This window comes from Giraffa tippelskirchi, chromosome 6, assembly GCF_054371585.1.
Source record: "Giraffa tippelskirchi isolate mGirTip1 chromosome 6, T2T-mGirTip1v1.2.pri, whole genome shotgun sequence".
In the NCBI taxonomy this organism is placed as follows: domain Eukaryota; kingdom Metazoa; phylum Chordata; class Mammalia; order Artiodactyla; family Giraffidae; genus Giraffa; species Giraffa tippelskirchi.
The window spans coordinates 110,853,913-110,878,002 of record NC_137280.1 but is presented as its reverse complement, the minus strand read 5'-3'; the positions used below and the strand labels follow the sequence as shown (position 1 = coordinate 110,878,002).

The window sequence follows — 24,090 nt, the reverse complement described above, 5'->3', positions numbered from 1 at the left end:
TAAAGATTACAGTAAACCATCATCGTCTTTTCCTAAGGTACCTTACACTTTTCCTTAGTAGCACAGATCACTCCTGTAAGTTTTTATTTGATATCTACCATCCCCTGGGTTGTAAGATACATAAAATAAGATGCTTAGACTCATAGCTGGTATAATATATACTTAATTGTTGTAATAATAGCAATAGCTAATCTTTGAATATGTATTGTGTGCCAGCTGCTCCATGCTTTATCAGCCTTAATTTATCCCTTACATAACTTAGAGACACAATAGCAACAACAACAATTTTAGGTTTAAGAAAACTGAGATACAGAGATACAGATACAGAGTAATCATAGGAAAGCTTCAAAGCTCATGAAGCAGTAAAGAGCAGTGATTCTAGAGTCAGGTTACTAGGCTTAAATCCCAGCTCTGGCACCAGCTATATAATATTAGGCAAGTGACTGGTAACAACAATACTTATCTAATAGATTTTTCAAGGGAATTAAATGAGGGCAAGAATAAATGGAATTATTCACCACTGAAAATTATTCAAATTATATTTGTAGGGGTGTGGTTCAAATACTTCACTGTACTACCTCTAATTTTCAATTATTGATATTTTAAACACATCAGCCCCCAGTAGTTTGAGTGGTACCTACTGGGGAACAGAATGGAAGTACTATTTCAGATATACATGTTGTAGCCATTAGTTATGGGGCTGGGACATACATATTACATACAGAATGCAACCACTGAACTGCTGTGTAGGAAGTCTGAGCTCTCTTAAATGAGTTGAGTGTATCACAGCATCTGGAGTCAATACACTAAACAAAGCAGTGCTCACCAGTGCTAAAGTGAGAGGTAATATAATTTAGTATTTGAGCATCACATGGGCTTAAGATGTTTCCTTCTTCACCTACTCCGCGGGTTTCAGATAATCAGCATTTGAACAGGATTTTCAAAGGAGCATGTCTACAAAATCATCTTCCTGACTTTGTTTTTCCAAATCATTTCCCTTATAGAAGAAAACATGCATAATTCTAACTTAGTATGATAAAACTGAGAATGAAAGTCAGTGATGTCATGGCTATTTTTCCAATGTAAATGATAATGCATACTTACATGGGCAGCTCTACCCTGGTTCCAGCTGTGAAAATATAGCAGCTAGAACCTTGGCATACTCATCAGTCCTTCAGTATGCCTTGCAACTACACTAGTTCTGAAATACGTGACAAGTAGAAAACAGCCCTTGTCTAGACCCTCAAGAGAATTTATTATCTGCTCCATTAGCATCATGCCCACTCAAAGTAAAAAGACTTCTAAGAGCTTTTTAGACTTGCTCTTCTATTTCTTTTACCCTCTGTATGTTATTATTTTCCTATTTTGAGAAGTGTTCACTGGAGACTTATACTCTTCTTAGGTAAAACTATGTAGTTATATCCATATGTGTATAGGAGCAAATTAGAAGCAGCCATAAATTCCAATAGAATAGCATGAGTCTACACTAGATTATGCTTATTGATTAATTGATTGATCATAGGAAGGACTAATTCAAAGGTATCAGCATTAACTCTATATACTCATTTGCAACGATGAACTAACTGTAGGTAAAATAGCTGCAGCTTTCTATTTCAAGACACAGTTGGCAAAGTCAACAAACAGTAAATGCTGTAGTCCATGTGGAGAAAAGGGAACCCTCCTACACTCTTGTTGGGAATGTAAATCGGTACAACCACTATGGAGAACAGTACAGATGTTCCTTAAAACACTAAACATAGAAGTACCATATGATTCAGCAATCTTATTCCTGGACATATATCTGAAGAAGACCATAATTTGAAAAGATACATGCAACATAATGTACACCGAAGCACTATTTACAATAGCAAGACATTGTAAGCAACAACCTATATATCCATTAACAGAAACGGATAAAGAAGATGTGGTATATACATGCAACGGAACATTACTCAGCCATAAAAAGAAAAAAATAATATCATTTGCAGCAACATGGATGGACCTAGAGATTATCGTACATGACTATTTATAAGACAGATAACCATAAAGACCTCCTGTATAGCACAGGAAACTCTACTCAATATTCTGTGATAACCAATGTGAGGAAAGAATCGAAAAACAATAAACACACGTCTCTATAAAACTGAATCAATTTTCTGAACCCCTAAAACTAACAAAATACTGTAAAATAACTATATTCCAATGAAAAGTTTAAAAAATACAGCAGAAGAAAATGGCAATTGAATGCAATTTCATTTCTCTCCGCTAACGATTCCAGTTTATCTTCCTTTCCTAGCTTTAATAGCTGCTAGAGTAAGAAATGCCTTGGTTCTGTGAAAGTCTACCTGAGACCAGGCTTGGAAGCCATGGCATAGAATCTTAAAGCCTGAACACTGGGGAAAATTATGCAGTAAGAGATCTATGTATGCATATTATTCAGTAAGAGATCTATGTATGCCAGGGAATATTTGAGATCAGTCTTCTGCTAATATGTTTTAATATCCCATATCCCTCACCTACAGTATACCAAATGGTGCTGGAAGATTGTTACTCTGCTTCAATACACAAAGCTAAAAGGCTGTAATCACATCCACAAGTCAAAAAGGGGGCTGAAAACTTAGAGTTCCACACTCAGCCAATATATCACTCACCTATCTAGGAAAAAGGAAATTACTGTGGATATTCCAGAATGTAAGGTAAACAAGAAAGGATTCTAACCAGACAACAAAATAATAAAAAATAGAGACCATACCATAGACACAAATGGAGAAGTCAGGGAATAATTGTAAGCAATGGTCCTTGAGATATACATATATCTGTCAAGTGTGTGTTTATACATAGTATATAACATAGTTTGTATATATAGGGCATCAGTTCAGTTCAGTTGCTCAGTCATGTCCAAATCTTAGTGACCCCCAGGGACTGCAGCACGCCAGGCCTCCCTGTCTATCACCAACTCCCAAGTTTACTCAAACTCATGTCCATTGAGTCAGTGATGCCATCCAACCATCTCATCCTCTGTCAATCCCTTCTCCTCCTGCCTTCAATCTTTCCCAGCATCAGGGTCTTTTCAAATGAGTCAGTTCTTCGCATCAGGTGGCCAAAGTATTGGAGTTTCAGCTTCAGCATCAGTCCTTCCAATGAATATTCAGGACTGATTTCCTTAAGGATGGACTTGTTGGATCTCCTTGCAGTCCAAGGGACTCTCAAGAGTCTTCTCCAACACCACAGCTCAAAACCATCAATTCTGCGCTCAGCTTTCTTCACCGTCCAACTCTCACATCCATACATGACTACTGGAAAAACCATAGCCTTGACTAGACGGAACTTTGTTGGCAAAGTAATGTCTCTGCTTTTTAATAATCTGTCTAGGTTGGTCATAACTTTTCTTCCAAGGAGTAAGAGTTTTTTTAATTTCATGGCTACAGTCAACATCTGCAGTGATTTTGGAGCCCCCCCAAAATTAAGTCTGCCACTGTTTCCACTGTTTTGTCACTATTTGCTATGAAGTAATGGGGCCGGATGCCATGATCTTTGTTTTCTGAATGTTGAGATTTATGCCAACTTCTTCACTCTCCTCTTTCACTTTCATCAAGAGGCTCTTTAGTTCTTTTTTGCTTTCTTCCATAAGAGTGGTGTCATCTGCATATCTGAAGTTATTGATGTTTCTCCCGGCAATCTTGATTCCAGCTTGTGTTTCATCCAGTCCCACATTTCTCATGATGTACTCTGCATATAAGTTAAATAAGCAGGGTGACAATACACAGCCTTAACATACTCCTTTCCCGATTTGGAACCAGTCTGTTGTTTCATGTCCAGTTCTACTGATGCTTCTTGACCTGCATACAGATTTTTCAGGAGGCAGGTCAGGTGGTCTGGTATTCCTGTCTCTCTAGGAATTTTCCACAGTTTGTTGTGATCCACACAGTCAAAGACTTTGGTGTAGTCAATAAAGCAGAAGTAGATTGTTTTTCTGGAACTCTTACTTTTTTGATGATCCAATGAATGTTGGAAATTTGATCTCTGGTTCCCCTGCCTTTTCTAAATCCAGCTTGAACATCTGTAAGTTCACGGTTCACATACTGTTGAAGCCTGGCTTGGAAAATTTTGTGCATTACTTTGCTAGTGTGTGAGATGAGTGCTACTATGCAGTAGTTTGAGCATTCTTTGGCATTGATATCTACACTGACCTTTTCCAGTCCTGTGGCCACTGCTGAGTTTTCCAAATTTGCTGGCATATTGAGTGCAGTACTTTCACAGCATCATCTTTTAGGATTTGAAAGAGCTCAACTGGAATTCCATCACCTCCACTAGCTTTGTTCGTAGTGATGCTTCCTAAGGCCCACTTGATTTCACCTTCCATATATGTAGGGCATATATTGCATATATTTATATACCTATGTGTTTGTATGTGCATATATATATAGCTTCCTGGTGGCTTAGATGGTAAAGAATCTGCCTGCAATGCAAGAGAACCAGGTTCAATCCCTGGGTCGGGAAGATCCTCTGGAGAAGGGAATGACTACCCACTCCAGTATTCCTGCCTTGAGAATTCCATGGGCAGAGGAGCCTGGAGGGCTACAGTCCACAGGGTCAGAAAGAGTCAGACACAACTGAGTAACACTTTCAGTTTTTCATTTTCATACATGTATTTATAAGATATATACATTCATATATGTTATTCTTCTCTGAAAGCTCATTTGTAAAGAATCTACTGGCAATTCAGGAGACCCTGGTTCCATTCCTGGGTTGGGAAGATCCACTGGGGAAGGGATAGGCTACCCATTCCAGTATTCTTGGGCTTCCCTTTTGGCTCTGCTGGTAAAGAATCTGACTGCAGTGTGAGAGACCTGGGTTCAATCCCTGGGCTAGGAAGATCCCCTGGAGAAGGGAAAGGCTACCCACTCCAGTATTCTGGCCTGGAGAATGCCATGGACTATATAGTCCATGGGGTCACAAAGAGACACGACTGAGCAGCTTTCACTTTCATCTAAATTTGAATGTATCTTGTATGAAGAACACATAAATTTTTAACAGTTATAGTATAGGGAATATCTCCATCAGTTTTAGATGTTACACACTTCTCTTAAATCGATCACTGGTTGTTTATCTGGGTTCCTCTTACTTTATTGTCATACAAACAAATCAACTGCTATTTCCACAAATTGTACATTCTCCAAACTCTCTTATTAAAATGCAAATACACAGTAAAGTGTTCTATAGCATGCAAATTGTTCACTGTTCATGCCAAAGCGAGAAATGACTTGCTAAGGATTTGAGATGTGTGCTATAGATCATTGAGTAGTAGTATGCAATACTAAAATCAAGTGTTAAGATTTATTTTTCCTCTAAAATCCATTCCACACACACATAGACCATGAATTTTAATATACCTACCTCTGAAACCCAATTGAGAATCTTAATCTAGTTAGCAATCATTACAGATAAAATATTGACACATTATTCCTCACATCTGTCAAGATGGAAAAAACAAAAGTTGCATCTAACTGGTTTGTGAGATGACATTACAGTGCTCAAGGAGAATCTTACACAAGAAGGGTAAATAAATTTTGCTCACTGAGAAAGGAGAGTACATGGGAGAAGACACTGTTATGGGGTGGAAGGTGACATGGTGGCGATGGCCACTGCGCAAACTGTGAGCTCAATTCTATGTTATAGCTAAATGAACTAGAGGAAGCAAGTCAGAAGCAAGGCGTTAACCATAAGGCAAAAGCAGCAAGGAAACACTGAAAACTCATCTGCTATTTGTCCTTATCTTAAACTGACGCTGACAGTTCAATCTCAGTAGTACGTGAAGCCCAATCAAGGCTGTAGGAATTTAACTTGTGAACTTAAAAAAACTGATTCACTCTCTAAGCGGAAGTCCCATTTCTTCAAGAAGAGTAAAATATAATCTTGCTAATTAAGGTTGGGGCTTCCCTGGTGGCTCAAATGTAAAGACTCTGCCTGCCAATGCAGGAGACAAGGGTTTGACTCCTGGGTAGAGAGGATCCCTGAGAAGGAAATGGCAACCCACTGTAGTATTCTTGCCTGGGAGATCACATGGACAGAGGAGCCTGGAGGGCTACAGTCTGTAGGGTCGCAGAGAGTCAGACACAACTGAGAGAGTAAACAACTAAATTAAGGCTGACCTTGAACCCTTGAAAGTAAACTCAGGTTGCTCACATTTCATTTCCTCTCTCTGTGTAGGATCCATTTAGAGTGTACTTATGGAGCTCAGGACCTAGAGGAAGAGATCTCCTTGACAACCGTGAAAAAAGACCTCTTAGTTTTTTCATCATCTCTTCCCAAGAATCCTTTTCCAATGCCTTTCTCTTCTGTTCCAGCTTTCCCTTCCCTCCTGAATTCAAGGGATCTTCATCTCTTCTGAAAGGAAAGGTGGTTCTGCTTGACTGTATAGTCTTTCTGTCTTACACCCGGACAATAATTTTACAGCATGAAAGTAAAAGATTTGATATCTTTCTTCTCTGCTTATACAGTAATAAGTTTCCCTAAAACAAAGGATTGCTCATGTGCAACACCTGAAATGAGGAAAGGTCAAGGGATAAAAATGAAATGTGAATCAGGAAAAAAGACACCTCAAGTAATCCATAGAATATTACACCATTATTTAGCCACATTCTACATCCTACCTTAAATATTTGCATCATGATAAAGAAACTGATTCACTCTTTTTTATACTTTTCATCTCAATGCCCCATCTCCCACTACCTCCCTTCATAGATAGTGGGAAAAGGGTCTTTATCCAAACTTCATTGTTTCTGAAAAAGCAATCTCCACACACAAACTAGTACATAGCAGTATATGGGTGTTAGGTCTACCAGATGGCTTTCAATCGTGAATAAGCCAGGATGCTGGCTAAGATGCACTCTTTCTTCTCATCATGCCATTTCAGGGGATGACACATATAGCAATATGATTAATCCACTGGAATAGACAAGTACAGTAAGTTATGTTGTCATTACCTGAAATCACACTCTATGTAATGTATTCTTTGTACTTTTCATTCCAAACATTCAAATATATTTTTAAATAAAACTTGATGAACTTTTATCACTTACTCTCCTGAGGCAGTCACAGTCATAGCATTTAGAAACTGGAAAAATTAAGGTAGGAAAATTAAGTGATATCTAAAGAACAGTATTGAAAGTAAAATTTAAAACCAATGACTAATAATTCCTTGGGAACATTTGTATTGAATTATTTGGCTATTCTTGGGGAATGAGATGGAGAAATTCCAAATAAGCCTGTATAATGACCATATTCAATGTGAAGCATTTTTTTTTCTTTTTCAGTTTGTAAAATGCCTGCAAATAAAGCAATGTGGGTAATTTGATATGAATAGATACAAATAAATATATTTTGAACAAACATGATGAACTTCCACAATGCTGTTATTTCTCTATTATGTTTTCTTTTGACTTACTCAATTGGTATTAAGTCAGTCAACAATATATTATTTAAATGCCTAGTCAGAAAACACTATTATGACTCTTGAAAAAAACTCTTTTTTTTTTTAGAACCAGTTTCTTCACATAACAATATGGTGCCATTTTAATACAGGCATTTTTTTTTTTCGATAAAAGTGACAAAAATTAAGTCAGATTGTAAGCACTTGCTAAATGAGACTCAATTACCATCTGCATAGACAATTTTACTTCTTCTATGCAGGACTCTGGGCCTGAAACTCTCTGAAGCAGAAATATATATAACTAAAACTTGAAAGAACTCCATAAAGGAAATTACTCAATGTCTTGCTGAAGAGTATTTTAGCCAAGCTTAAATAGCAAAGCCAAACCCATCAACAATTCAACCTCCATGGAAATAGTAAGAACACTATTTATAGAAACTCACTGTCATCTGGTAGTGCTCTGCATGTTGATTTATATGAATGACTTTTTGGACTCTGGACTTTCTGACTCAGTTCAACTTATGTGTATGCATATGGGATACTCTTATATTTTCCAAGCTCTTCAAGATTTACCCTCTGATTATATCTCACAAAATTATAAATGAGTACCTAGCTAGACAGAGCAAGCCTGGACCTGATAGTAAAGCTTTCACTTTACTGTCACTTTTCTGACATATGCTTAAAATTTATTAAATTTAAGCTTAGAAGGCCACATTTTTTTTTTTCCAATAGCTAGCTTCTGTGAAACCTGTTAAGTACCAGCATTTTGGTGAAGACAAACAATTTAAGACATGATTGTTGCTCTCAAAAATCCAAGATGCAGATGAAAATAAGTATAGCAAATCAAAATATGCCTTTAAAACACTGGAAAAAATCAATGAAGTACTATAAGAGAACAGTAAGAGTATAAGAGAAGGTACAATTAATTTGCTTAGTTGCTGAGGGGTAAAATTGAATTGGCTCTTGAAGACCAGGTAAGATTTCAAAAACAAAGGTGGTAAATGTGCCACTGGCCTAATGAAATCTGAACTAATGGACAAAGAATGCAAAATGAAAGATATTCTCTGAAAGTATCAAGTAGTCCAGTGAAGGTCAGAGCAGATTTATAATTCTTTTGCCTAAACCTTAAATGTCTGCCTGGTGGCTCAGAGGGTAAAGTGTCTGCCTGCAATGCGAGAGACCTGGTTTCTATCCCTGGGTCGGGAAGATCCCCTGGAGAAGGAAATGGCAACTCACTCTGGTACTCTTGCTTGGAAAATTCCATGGACAGAGAAGCCTGGTAGGCTACAGTCCATGGGTTCACAAAGAGTCAGACACGACTGAGCGACTTCACTTTCACTTTCAAACCTTAAAGAGTTTTCATATAATAGTTAATAGTCAGCTGTGTCAAATTTCAAATTCTGGAAACAATCCTGTAAATTATTTTGTGGAATGACATGGTGATGGGGTTGCTGGGAAATTCAACCCATGTCTTATTTATGACTCTCCCATCTAGCATTTCTTCTCATGTGTTGTAATTTCGTGGTTTCTATTTTGTTTCTTTAGATAGCACTCATACTACAGTATAAATTGCTTAAATACCATGGTCACAAATTTTCACCCTTTTAAAACTTTAAGAAAAAATTAAAACCAATTGAAACCAAATGAACACATTTAGAGTATTCATCCCACCAGGAACTACTAAAAAACCACCATATTTTGTAAAAAACCACCAATATTTTGTAGTTCCTAGTAACTTCTGCCTTGATTCCTAAGCTTTGGATCATAACAGAAGTTAAATGCTATATGGTATGTAGGCCTGTTGTGATAACATTTCCAGCCTGAATATTCCTGACAAGAAAGCATAGCATATTATGTGCGTTCTTTAAAATCTCTGTCTAAATGGACAATAATAGTAAACTAACATCACAATAAACTGTGGAAAATTTTGAAAGAGATGGGAATACCAGACCATCTGACCTGTCTCTTGAGAAACCTGTATGCAGGTCAGGAAGCAACAGTTAGAACTGGACATGGAACAACAGACTGGTTCCAAATAGGGAAAGGAGTACATCAAGGCTGTATATTGTCACCCTGCTTATTTAACTTATATGCAGAGTACATCATGAGAAACGCTGGGCTGGAAGAAACACAAGCAGGAATCAAGATTTCCAGGAGAAATATCAATAACCTCAGATATGCAGATGATACCACCCTTATGGCAGAAAGTGAAGAAGAACTAAAGAGCCTCTTGATGAAAGTGAAAGAGGAGAGTGAAAAAGTTGGCTTAAAGCTCAACGTTCAGAAAACTAAGATCATGGCATCTGGTCCCATCACTTCATGGGAAATAGATGGGGAAACAGTGGAAACAGTGTCAGACTTTATTTTTTGGGCTCCAGAATCACTGCTGATGGTGATTGCAGCCATGAAATTAAAAGACGCTTACTCCTTGGAAGGAAGGTTATGACCAATCTAGACAGCATATTTAAAAGCAGAGACATTACTTTGCCAACAAAAGTCCGTCTAGTCAAGGCTATGGTTTTTCCAGTAGTCATGTATGGATGTGAGAGTTGGATGGTGAAGAAAACTGAACACCAAAGAATTGATGGTTTTGAACTGTGGTGTTGGAGAAGACTCTTGAGAGTCCCTTGGACTGCAAGAAGATCCAACCCGTCCATCCTAAAGGAGATCAATCCTGGGTGTTAATTGGAAGGACTGATGTTGAAGTTGAAACTCCAATACTTTGGCCACCTCATGCGAAGAGTTGACTCATTGGAAAAGACCCTAATGATGGGAAGGATTAGGGGCAGGAGGAGAAGGGGACGACAGAGGATGAGATGGTTGGATGGCATCACAGACTCGATGGACATGGGTTTGCGTAAATTCCGGTAGTTGGTGATGGACAGGTAGGCCTGGCGTGCCGCGATTCATGGGGTTGCAAAGAGTTGGACACGACTGAGTGACTGAACTGAACAAGTCATAAAAATGTCACACTGATTTAACAATCATAAATTAAGATAGTAACGATATTTCAAGTTTCCATATGTAATGCTACAAGATGTTAAAATGGAACTTAAGCTCTCTCAATTTCAACCAAAACCCCAATAGCCAAGAACAATATAAAAGATGCCAAGTACACCATATTATACAGGAGGGAATCAGTCTTTTTCTGAAAAGAAGTAAACAGAAAATATTTTAGACTTTGCAGCTCATAATGCTTTAATCAGTCAATCGTACCATCATACGGAGAAAGAAGCCATAGATAACATGCAAATGAACACGCATGGTATGTTCCAATGAAACCTTCACAGGAATTTGGATCTATCATTTTACATATCACAAAATACTATTATTTTTCTCATTTTTCTCTTCAACCTTTTAAAAGTATAAAAATCATTCTGAGAGCATGAGTCACACAAAAATAGGTAGCAAACTATATTTGGCCAATAGGTTGAAGTTTGTCAGTCTCTGTTCTATAATGAGGTGCTAGAACACTTATGCACAACATGCTAAGAGAACATAAAATAAACTTTAACAGCATTTGTGACCTCCCACTTCCAAAATATGCAATGCAAGTGTTAGTTCGACAGAGTGAAAATTTATGAAAATAAATGTATACATACATACATAGAGTTGTCCTCCTTATCCAACAGGAATATGTCCGAAGACCCCTAGAAAATGCCTTAAACTGTAGATAATACTGAATCCTATAGAGACCTTCCTATGCATACACACCTATGATAATTAATTTATAAATTAAACACTGTAATATACATCATTAATAATAATATAGTAAAGTAGTGTATTATAGTAGAATTATGTGAATGTGGTCTCTGTCTCTCTCAAAATATCTTACTCTAGAAATTTAACACCTTTTCCATCTTCACCAAGTGCTTATCATGAGCTGTGGCTGTAACTTTTATAGTTTAAGGATGCCAGGAGATACCAGCAAAAGTAACGATTTTTTTCCGTTCTTTACACTGTTATCAATAGAAGATTCATTCTTACTAGAGATCTTAACAAACTCAGCATACAGTTTTCCTCTTTTTCCTTATAAAGTCAAGAACTTGCACTTTTTCACCTAGGATTTCTGCTTATGCCCTATAGGCTCCATCTTGTTCTCAGAACTATAACTGGCCAACTTCTTAAAGTAACATAGCATTTTTCATTTGTTGGGCTGCCGTCTATGGGGTCGCACAGAGTCGGACACGACTGAAGCGACTTAGCAGCAGCAGCAATCCTTCAGAATTTGCATGGAAATGACTGAAAGAAAAAAATTATGTACAGAGTCCGACACCTTAGTTGCCCTTTGAGCTCATATTGATATAGCATGCTCCTCTTGAGTTTGGTAGTATACACTGATTATTTCAGAAGCAATTTCAATATTTTCTAAGTAAAAGTGATAAAAGGATCTAATGAATTTCTCAAAAACAGCCCATTTTTCAAAGGTGACTGTTCTATCAAATATTTTATTTTCTGAACGTTGGAATGATTCATTCCAATTAATCATTACTGATGGAAGAAAATATGCAGCATTTTCAAGATATTCTTTTGACAATGTTTTCAATGTATTAAATTTACAGTAAATAAAATATAAATTTGGTAACAAGTTGTGATTGGCACAACTGCACTGGCAATCATATTTTTCTATATTTTGAGAAGTTGTATAAATTCAGGCATTCTTACCATTTCTAAAATGCAAGGTTTTGTATGAGGGATCATTTTACAACACACCTTCAAGGAAAACTAAGTTGATCAACTATCCAAATTCACAAGTAGGATTTTTTTTCCCACCTGCTATCCTGTATTGAATATAATGCACACTTGCTATACCTAGGTAAGATGAATATAAAAGTAAGTAATCTTTTAAACCAAAGTAAAAGGAAGACACTATTAATTATTACATCAGAGACAACCTATGTAAACGAATGACTTTGCGGGACAAACTGTGTGGTCACCTTGGCTATAAATGACAGACCATAAGTAAGTTTCCCAAATGTCTTTTAAAACAACTCACAATTTTTAATTAGGGTATTCATAAATAATAACTTCAGAGTTCAGCCAAAAAAAAAAAAAATTTTTTTTCTTATATATGAACTTCCAAATAATAAAACTGTGGACTTTCTATTCCATCTCACCATAGACGTAAAATTTTGCCCTGAAAGGATTTTTGTTTTATGTTGGTTCACTTTCTCCATATACAAACTCAGATCTCCAAACAAATAGCAAGAACCTCATGATGTGGGTTACTGCTGCTTTTTAATTTCCATAATGGATGTCGGTAAATATCAAGGAGATGGTAGGGAAAATATGCACTTTAGGCAAAGGTAGGGGGGCTCTGCTGCTTCTGAAGCCTTTTTCATTTTACTAGATGATTTGGGATTTGGGAAATTAAACATTTCAAAGATTAAAAAGACCTGGGAAAATGATTTAATAATCATTACAATAATTCCCCCAATCTACTGCACAGCAAGATGTAGGTCTCATTAAATTGAGCCACAGATGAGTGAGCTGGAAAGACGTGGCTGAGCACTCAGCACAAAGGTGACTTGCTGAAGTTACAAGCACACAGAATAAAAGCACTTTTCATCAGTTCCAAATGAGCAACAACACTGAGACAAATTTCTTGCATTGAAATTGTGTCTAATTAGTTAATGGATATGTTAGAGGCCAACCGACTTTACCAATTTGTTGATATAAATGGTTTTCCATTTCCTCCCTCATTGAAGCCCTTTCTTTATTACTCACAAACTTTTCAAATTGCACTCAAGGCTCAAGGCAGTTTCAACTCAGCAGGAAATTGCCTTCCAAACAGACTCCTAGAATTGATCTATATCTCAAAAGAGAAACTCAGGGTTCTGTAAACTAGGTGACTGAGAGCTCCAGGCCTACGAAAGCCAGTGATCTGAGCATTTCAACCTGCAGTTTCTCCTCAGCACTCGTGGTTTCCTAACGTCTCGGTCTTTTCTCCTCACCACCTCTGTAAATTTTCATACTAAATTTAAAAAAAATGCTAGTATCCCTCACCATTCTTTTCAGATGACCCCACTCAGCAGCTTCTCTCAGTTCCCAAAATGGTTGTTCCAACCTTTCATTCATCTCCTCAAGCACTCTCTTTCTTCCTGTGAAGAAATGGAGGCCCCCAATTTTTTCTCCTGCATCTACACAAGTCATTGTCTTTACCCACAAACCTTCCTCTTGCTAGTGCTGTCTATACCGCAAGATCAACCATTTTGCCTCTGCTCAGACCAATACCCTCTGAGACTTACTCATGGTTACTTTTCCATCTCTTGTATGCTTTCTTCCTCTGCCAGGTCTTCCTCATCTCACATGCCCACAACCTGTAAGCACGTGAAAGCTTCTTCCACCATTTTTTTTTTTTTTAAGTTAAAGAAGCATATCAACTGAATAACCAAAATCTTTCTTACTATTGTTGACATTCTGGTTCTCTTGCTTTCTTCCTCATAATAATAAAACTACATTTTTGTACCCACCCTTCAGGTCCCTAAAGTTGCATCTCTTGAATTTTAAAATTTCTCTTGTCTAAGTCTCTATTATGCTTCCCTGATGACTCAGATGGTAAAGAATCTGCCTGCCATGTGTGAGACCTGGGTTAGGAAGATCTGGAGAAAGGCATGGCAACCCACTCCAGTATTCTTGCCTGGAGAATCCCCATGGACAGAGGAGCCTGGCGGGCTACAGTTCATGGGGTTGCAAAGAGTCAGACACGACTGAGTGACTAAGCACAGCACAGCAACCTCACTCTTACATCAACAGCTTTTCTGATGGAAGAGAAGGAAAAGAGGAAGTCAAGTATTTGACTCTAATACCAGCCACCCTGCCTACTATAGACATGGTGAGTTGCTGTCCTGAAACTGCACCCAATTTTATCTACTACTGCTTCTTTGGGTTCAGAAAGGGAGGGGATGATTCTCTCCTCACTTCAGTACCTTAATGATAAACATGAGAGTAAGCAACTCAGCTTTCACTTTGTCTCCTCTTAGAATCCAGGTACTCAAGTCTGTATTGACCTTTGTTCACTTGGTGATGATGGTAGTTTCACCTATCACATTTAGGCGAGCTCTGGGCATGACAACATAATGTAAAAGCATTCCCTGATCTGAGTAGCCTATTGAGAACTTTAGAATCTTCCAGTGAAGTGAAAATCGCTCAGTCGCGTCCAACTGGAAGTCTCCAGGCTAGAATACAGAATACTAGTCTTTCCCTTCTCCAGGGGATCTTCTCAACCCAGGGATTGAACCCAGGCCTCCTGCACTGCAGGCAGATACTTTACCAGCTGAGCCACTCAGAATACTGGAGTGGGTAGCCTATCCCTTCTCCAGAGAATCTTCCCAACCTAGCCATGGAACCAGGGTCTCCTGCATTGCAGGCGAATTCTTCAACTGAGCTATCATCTTCCAGGATTGATTTAAAATTGTGAGCAAGCCTTTGTTTCATTTTTCTTTATTTAGATGACAAGAAACCAGGGAAATGGCAGAATAGAAGGAACACAAATGATCAAAATCATGAGATCAAGACTGAGGCAAAGCAAGAATGCAAGGGTGGGAGGTATGGAGAACCTTTTCAAGAGGGAGATGAAAATAACTACTTCCTAACAGTTTTGAAAATATTTCAAAAAAATCTTAGAAAATTCTGAGAAGAAGCTGTAGTGATAGCATTAGCCCTCATACTCACTAACTGAATTACCATTGTGTTAATAAATCAGTTAGGGGGACTCTGCTCTCATATTAAGTCCAGCTATTCTCAATTATTATGAACACAGGGAAGTATTATTAAGAGACAGACAAGAATTTGAAGGAAACTATTGGAAATATGATAATCTGGTAACAGTGACTGCCTTAAAGCTCTTTAATTCATACTTCCTTGTAGTTGTCCATGCTTCTAAAATACAATTGGAAAACTGACCAGGTAAAGCCATGAGAAATTCCTCCTAAGGCTTGGAAGTCATCAATTGGTGTTCATTATGATGGAGCAAGCGGGGAAAATATAAAAATTAAAAAGCCAATGTCTGCCTATAATGAAACTTTGAGCCTAGCACGAGTTTGAAATTGCTGAAGTCAACACCTCTCAGAAAGGTATTAACATTATTGTCCTCACAGCCCAACAGAAGAGATATTCAGAGGTCTGCAAATCAGCACTCAACCTGTGTGATTATATGCAATGAAGCAAATTTGATTCTTATTTTGACTTAAGGGAAATAAAAATCAAAAAAAAAAATTAAAATGAACACTTAAATGCAAGAAACTGTATGATGCTGACTGACACATAATTGAATAGCACTCTCAGTCTCATGCACAAAGAAACTAAATGTAAGAGAATTTGAAGATCTTACTAGATTGATACAGCTGTTAAGAATATGGCCATAAAAAAAAAATATGGACATGGAGTACCTTTGATGATGAGGAGAGCTACTTACAGTACTTCCAAGATATATCAGGAGAAGGAAAAGGAAAAATTTAAGCATAGAGATGCTAGCTTCCATTTCACATTCTATTACATATGTGAATATCTTCATTGATGAGCATTGCTTGATTTTAAAATAGTAAGTTGATATATTCTAAGCTAAACCCTTCTGACAGATCATTTTATCTGAATTTTGTAAATTAAGCTAAAGTTTAAATGTTGGGATACCATATATAAACTTCCAGAGCATGGGCTTCTCCTGAAATAGTTACAGGACTGGAGCAAATCACAACTTGGAGTTAAACAGTGACTATGCTATGACTGCAGGTCTTCACTTGATTCCCACCTGACCAGTCTCTGTAGGATTAGAGTTTGTTGCTTTTTTTTCATCTTTGTCTGCTATGTTAAGCATTTCATGAACTCTTTAACTGTACTTAATGTTGCACTTTTTTGGGTTTTTTTTTGGCTAGAGATGTTTTTACATTTACACAGAAAACCACGATGTGCTGTGCCGTGCTTAATTGCTCAGTCATGTCCAACTCTTTGCGACTCCATGGACTGTAGCCCACCAGGCTCCTCTGTCCATGGGGATTCTCCAGGCAAGAACACTGCAATGGGTTGCCATGCCCTTCTCTAGGGGCTCTTCCCAACCCAGGGATCAAACACTCAGGCTTCCCACATTGTAGGCAGATTCTTTACTGTCTGAGCCACCAGGAAGCCCAATAATACTGGAGTGGGTAGCTTATCCCTTTTCCGGAGATCTTCCTGACCCAGGAATGGAACCAGGGTCTCCTGCATTGCAGGCAGATCCTTTACCAGCTGAGCTCCCAGGGAAGCTCGAGAAACACAATAAAACGATATAAACAGAAGAGAAATAGCCACCTATTCCTAAGTTTGCAGGGAATACTTATTTAAGGAGTAACTAGGCAAGAGATGAAGCAGAAATATTGGTAAGATCTAATGTGGAAGTTTTACTTGATTCTACTGACTAACTGAATCGTAAGACACATCACATGATTACAACAGGTAGAGCTCCCAAGAGCACTGTCTCTGAATCTAGCAGAGAACACAGCACTCAAGGGCTTCACCAGCCCTCTGAACCATCAGTGCAAAGTCTCCATTATTTTAAAAGATAAAAACCCTTCAGACTTTACAGCATGCTCACCACCCCCAGAAAAAAAATATTCCTCCAGAAATTTGGAGTTCAGAAGGATGTACTAATTTTCAAGTAAAATGATTTTGCAAACACAATTATGAGCTTCAAGTCTTTGGGGAGAAACTTAAGAAAAAAATAAAGAAAAGCTGGTAGGATAATTTGAGTTTATGCCTACATGTGTTTTTTTTGGTTTGTTTATAGAGATGTGGAACTAAAATGGTAAATTAAATTAGGAAACTGTAAAACAGATATTTGAAGATCATTTTATAGCAAAGGTATTTATTTTGCTAAGAAGAAAAAACATAAGAAGCAATCAATATCAACTGCATGCTAGATATAGATATTCTTGAAAAATCAAATTAAATCTTGGGATTTAAATTTTCTGCTTAGTATCATATGAATGAATTATTGATATCACCTAGCAATGGCATTGCCTTTTATCTTTCTCAGAAATGGTCACTGCAAAATATCAGTTTATCATCATCATAGTAAAGGAAATAAATGGTTTGAACTTATGCATTAAGGTTTTACTAATTTGGGGCCACTATATGCATTCATTTTTCTAAATTGATAACCTTGTTATTTCTCTCAGTAAAAGAATTTGAATTATACATACATATTACAGAGACATTTATATTACTAATACTGGAATCATAGAAGTTAGGGCTCAATATCTATATACACTGACAACTCCAATAAGGTGAAAGTTAACAAATTATTTAAAGTAATGGATGCTTTTTAAGAACAGCAACATAAAGTAAAATCCTTTGCCTTGAATTGACTAGTTTCTGTTCCTAGTTAATAATTTTAGATACGAAATGTCTTTATGCTTAATACCTATATAGACACATACACACACAAACCAGGGAAACAATCAAGAGTTCTGAAGGTAATATTAAAGCAATCATACCACAAGCATTCACAGAATGACACCAACTTGATGGGGACAAGGTTTAACCTTTAGGGAGCAATACACTGGGACAGGTTTAACCACAGATCTGTCGTACAATAGAAAAACTTTAAAATTTCATAAGTGAGAGAAACTAAAAAGTGGGTCAGTTGTCAGTAATGTATTAATTTTTCAACACAAGAATTTAATTCTCTTACACTCTTTTTCCAGGTTTCCTTTGAAGTTAATAGCAACCAAAATGGAGTAAGTTTGAATATAGAATCAGCATATTGCAATTGTTATTGCAGAGGATTTGGAGTACAAAGGAAATTAATGAGTCCTTTAAACTAACACAATTTTATGTTTTGCTTTGAACATGCAGTCACATTGAAAGGCAACGTTTGTGCTAAACTAGTAAAAACAAGAAAGACAGAGCAAGTAGCAGGGTTTCTGTAGTTCAAAGAAATTCCACAGGGAGCCTGCTTCAAACCACAAAATCCCTACTCCTCATTACCCTGTCTAGTAGCAAGAACTATTATTTGGGGGAGGCAGGGTGGAAAGCAGAGGTGCACACTGATGCAGGCTAAGAAGGAAGATAACTTTCCTTTGAAAGAATATCACAGTTCTGACACATGGACATATTTCGTCTACCAGTGAATTATTCAAAGTAGCAATAGTACTCTCACACATTTTCATCTCTATTTCCAGTAGTTCCTGCTTCACTATTGACACCCTGGTTGGTAGCTAATAAATTTATATTCGGTTTCAATTATATACTGAACATACCAACTGCTGGCTGTTCAGTAATAAGAGCACACTTCTCTGCATAAAATTATTGCTTTTGAGTGAGTCAACATACTCTGTCATATTACAACTCCTTTTGATTATTTGGGGGTCAGTATATGTGACAAAGACTCAATATTGATGCACGTTGTCCCTATCCTCAGGATCTCTTCTTGTTATACACTAAGAAATGGTTCCAGGTTGATATTCTGCAGTCTGTTTACTTTCATAACAATTATACCTCCCCATGAAGCATCTTCTTTTAGCCAGACTCACAAACTAGCCCAATATATTGCTAATTCCAACAGTGTTGAGCTCCTTTACTGGCACATGCTCATTTATTGTTTTATGTTTAGTTCAGGAAAGCCTCCATCAGGATTCATTTTGAAATGTAAATAAACCAGGAAAAATGGGAAACTGGAAAAATATTCTGCTTCCCCGTGTTCCATGTTCATTCCTTGCACCGATCTAAATTAGTGATTAGCTATTTCTACATGTTTGTATTTTTAGATATATCTAATTTATATATATACAAGATATATAATTTCTAGATATTTTTATCACATTAAATCAAACAACTATTTTTTTTAATTAGGTATTTGGCTTTGTTTATGGTATACCCAAAACAATACAGTGAATCTCGACCCTGTATGGTAGAATCGTCTAGAGAAATTAATAATAATGCCTAGGTTCCATCCACAGAGATGCTGATTTAATTGGTATACAGTAAGTTCCATGTACCAAAATGTTTTAGAAGCACCCAAATTCACAGAAGCTACAGTCAGTTTTAACATCCACTGTGAAAAGGGGGGTAACCTGCTTATAGTTTGTGTAGCTGAGTAATCACAACTTTTATAATAACAGAAACAGAAATGATTAAGTGGCTACAATAAGCCAGAATGAATACCTTATCCTCATTATTGCAATAAATTCTCTTACCAATGCTGTTCAACAAGAAGGCAAGTTGTTGCAGGAAACTCATTGCCCACACACCAGAGAGCATGCTAGGTCAAAGCTGAGTGGATAATCTACTGAGCCTCAGGTTTACAGCAGGTAGATGTGACATCTAGACATGACGTGGCAGCTATAGAATCATTTGCACCGTCACCCAGATATTCCCAGTATTCAAAGATCCCTTATTATAAGTCACAACAGCATTTCTTTTCTTCCCAGGGTTTCTTACTTTAATGTTCCCTTTTATCTGAAAGTAGAGTAGAAAGTGAGATTCCAAGATATTTTAGGTTTCCTTTAGTGATCATTTCCAAAGAACAAGTCTACTTTCTTTTATTTCAGAAACCTGTTTACTTCCATGCAACTTTCAAGTACTTCACACAGGAAAGTCAGAGATTCAGGATATGTCAGTGTTGATATATTCCACCCATATTCCCTCCCCCCAGAAAAGAGTGATTCTGCACATACAGCTGCCTCAAAGATATGGAGGTCATCACAGTCAGAAAGAGTCTAATGTAGTATTCACTTCATGTGATTAATGAATTCATACTAAGCCCCTCTGTTGCTAAGTCACTTCAGTCGTGTCCGACTCTGTGCGACCCCATAGACGGCAGCCCACCAGGCTCCGCCGTCCCTGGGATTCTCCAGGCAAGAATACTGGAGTGGGTTGCCATTTCCTTCTCCAGTGCATGAAAGGGAGAAGTGAAAGTGAAGGCGCTCAGTCGTGTCTGACTCTTAGCGACCCCATGGACTGTAGCCAACCAGGCTCCTCCATCCATGGGATTTTCCAGGCAAGAGTACTGGAGTGGGCTGCCATTGACTAAGCCCCTCAGTTTCTCCTTAAAGCCTCAGTGACAGGAAACTCACCCACTAGCATATGGTGAGATAGTCCAGCTACAAAGAATGAACAGTTCTTAATTTGTTTTGAGGAGAAATCCACCTAGCTTAATTAGAACGACTAGTCCTCATACTTCCTCCTAAGAGCCACCCAGAATAAATCCTATTTTCAATAATACTTGAAGAAGGTATCATATTCCATTACTCAGTCTTTACTTCATGGGCTTGAGTAAGGCCTTTTCCACATGCTCTCATCTACTGTCTTTAGACACCTCATAACTGCATCTCTCTCCTTCAATATACCTGTGTCATCACCTCTTCTGAAGTACGGTGCCCAGAACAAATACAAAGCAGGGTGTGGTCTGATGAAGACAGAGTCTCACGGGACCATACTTTAGAGGAGGCATCTATTAAAAGGGTTTTCTTTTTCCCAGAAGTTTCTATTTAAACACTTTCCACAATCTATCTAAATAGCAGGTTTCCCTTTTTCTTCCTTCTTCTTTCTTACCTTATTTTCTTTCTTCCTTCTGCATCCAAGTTCAGAAGCATCCAAAATTAAAATCTACTTTAAAAGTTCCTATAAAAACTGTTTATGATTTTCTCCCAGACTGTTTTCTCAGTTGGTATTTCTTGCCTTGGTGGCAACAGAAGATAACTTGCAAAAAACGTGAAGGTTCTTTTTGGCCATAGCAACTTGGTCAAATTAGTCTACAGTACCTTAAAATGGAGGAAAATCAGATGTCTATCACGGAAGATACTATTTTTCTCCAAACTTGATTATTTTTTATAATTTATTATAAGAATGTATCTACAAATGAAGAGTCCTGTGTTAAAATACTGCATATACAGACCATAACGTTTTTATTATTCTTTCAAATATCACTCAATAAATATAATATTGCTTAGTGGAAAAATCCATTTCTGTTGTTTCTAAATTCTCAAATTAATTGTTGGATTTAGAGCCACATACATGCTGATTGGAAAAAGAGATTTTTTTCCCCACACTTTGATTGAATACTCTCATCAGAAATGAAATGGGTATTGGTCTCTGAGGAGGAAATTCTGGAATCATACCAGACTGATTTATCTTCCCTGGTGCTTAGATTGTAAGGAGCTAAATGCATCACAGTATTAGAATGAAATGAATTATGCAGAGTCTTTGACAGGCAGCATGTGTAATTTCTTCTTGAAAAACTCTTCAAATTATTCTGTTCCACCTTTGATTACGTGCTAGTTATGCTGAAAATAAGTAACCCCTCAAATGTTTTAAAACACACATACATATGGATTGCATAAAATTAATATATTTACCTTTACAAAAATCATTTCAGGAGCATATTTGCCAGTAAAATATATTTAAGGCCATTTCAGCACTTCCACTAAACTCCATTTTCAGAGGTTTATAATGTGGTCATAAAAATTCATTCCAGGCTAAAATTCAGCACCAAAGAAAATGTGCTTTACACTTTGTAGATAACCATTTCCTCTTCTTTCACTTCTCATGACTGATTTGGAAACAAGGGAAAAAAAAAAAGTTTCCACTGAGTGTTTTTCAAAAGTTAAGACATTAGCCAAACTGGCAGGAATCAAAATCACAACTGACATGCTAGTCATTTTTTAATTTACTGGAAACTTGCCCCCATCCTTCTCCCTCCTTTTTTCATCCTGTTTCCAAAACACACAGGTTCAAGAACCTTTCACACAAACCTGTATGTTTAAAGAGTATACATCAAAGACTGCATGGTACCATGCTTCAGGAAAGCTGGTATGGACAATGTCTAGCTCTAATGGGTATTACAAGGACAAAGGTGCTTTCACAAAGATTCAATGTAAATCTTGTTAACATCCAGTCTCTACTTTACGTGTAGCAAAGAAACACATGAAGGGTCATAGTTAGAAAATTGTAAGTGTTTCTTGTTCAAAGAACAATGAAATCATTTTCCCAGGCTTCTGTAGCTCATGTATTGAAGCATGACCAAAACCTTGAAATCCATGAGGTAAAGATGATTGTCAGCAGGGGAGGGAATGCCCATCTAAACCCACACCATTTTTGGAATGCAGAAGCAAATGGACCAACTCTTTCTCTAAAAGGTCACCTAGTTCATCTGATCCTAAAAGTAAAATTAAAGATCTGAATCTGAACTCTTTTCTGCCTCATCAGTGGTTTCATTCTTGTCTTTAAGCAATAAAAAATTTTGCTCTGTTTTTAACTGTCAAACCCTTTCCAACCGCAATCCTTGGGAGGATTTCTCTGAGTATACTAGGGAGATATTGTTAAGGCATTTTCACCCTTTTTAATAATGTATCCATCAAATGTGTAATTTTAAAAACTGCAGTATAATCTCACATTATTCTTACAACGATTCTGTGAAGGTGATTTTCCCGGGGTGTGTCTGATATCAGAGAGAGAAAGGAAGAAGAGAAGTTTAAGTGTCTATCAAGGCTGGGGGACTTAAGGTGGGAACAGTCTGCTTCCTCTTCTTTCCACTGGAGGAAGACTGGACAGCCGCTGGCTTCATGCAATATCAGTCCCAAAACACAAAGCAATGCACCCATGCTGATAACACATTCAACCTCAAGAGTCAGAGCTAGAAGCCAACTCACAGGAGTAAAAAGCCTGATAAAATAGATTCAGATATGGAGCAGAGGTAAAAAAAAAAAAGAAAAGAAAGATCAGGAACTCAGTATTTTTTCTCAGTGTTTACTATGCCCAGATAAGACCTATAAAAAGAGGTCAAATCTATTATAAATTATATAATATTGAAATATTTATTGAAGAAAGTATAGATATTATTTTCACATCAGTAACAATTAGATTTAATCCATATTTGGCATAGCTGGAGATATCATGCTCCTTGACTTCAGACTAGACTACAAAGCTACAGTAATCAAAAATAATACCATACTAGCACAAATACTGACACAGAGATTGATGGAACAGAACAGAGAGCCTAGAAATAAACTCACACAAGTATGGTTAATTAATCTACAATGAGGAGACAAGAATATACAGTGGTGAAAAGACATTCTCTTCAATAGTGATGCTGGGAAAGCTGGACAGCTACATGTAAAAAATAAAATTAGAATACTTTCTCACACCATATACAAAAATAAGCTTAAAATGTATCCAAGATTTAAACCTAAGACTGGAAACCATAAAACTTCTAAAATAAAACTTAGGCAGAACATTCTATGACACAAATCTTGCAATATTTTTTTGCTCTGTCTCCTAAGGCAAAGGAAACAGAAGCAAACATAAACAAATGGGACCTAATTCAACTTGAAAACTTTTTAAGAAAATAAAAATACAACCTACCAAATGGGAGAAAATATTTTTAAATTATATGACTCAAAATGGGTTATTATCTAACATATATAAACAACTCATAAAATTCAATGTCAAGAAACAAAAAACTCAATTAAAAAATGGGCAGAAGACCTAAACAGACATTTTTTACAAAGAAGGCATATAGATGATTAACAGGCACATGAAAAGTAGCTAAACATCACGAATCATCCGATACATGCAATTCAAAACACAATGAGACATCATCTCGCATCAGTCAGAGTGACTGTCACCAAAAACACCACAAATAAGAAATGTCAGTGAGAATGTGGAGAAAAGGGAACCCTTGTACA

At 37.1% G+C, this 24,090-nt stretch overlaps 1 protein-coding gene across 11 annotated transcripts in view; it reads right to left on the bottom strand.

The window, feature by feature from the left end:
- Positions 1-24,090, bottom strand: part of LOC145509796 (uncharacterized) — an 889,905-nt gene that overhangs the window by 473,324 nt on the left and 392,491 nt on the right. Inside the window, exon 8 of one of the 11 annotated variants that reach the window (XR_014056471.1) lies at positions 21,298-21,956. The exons of the other annotated variants lie outside the window; for them this stretch is intronic. The gene's annotated coding sequence lies outside the window, so the exon portion shown is untranslated. Of the gene's footprint in view, positions 1-21,297; positions 21,957-24,090 lie in introns of those variants that run through there. 11 annotated transcript variants of the gene reach the window in all.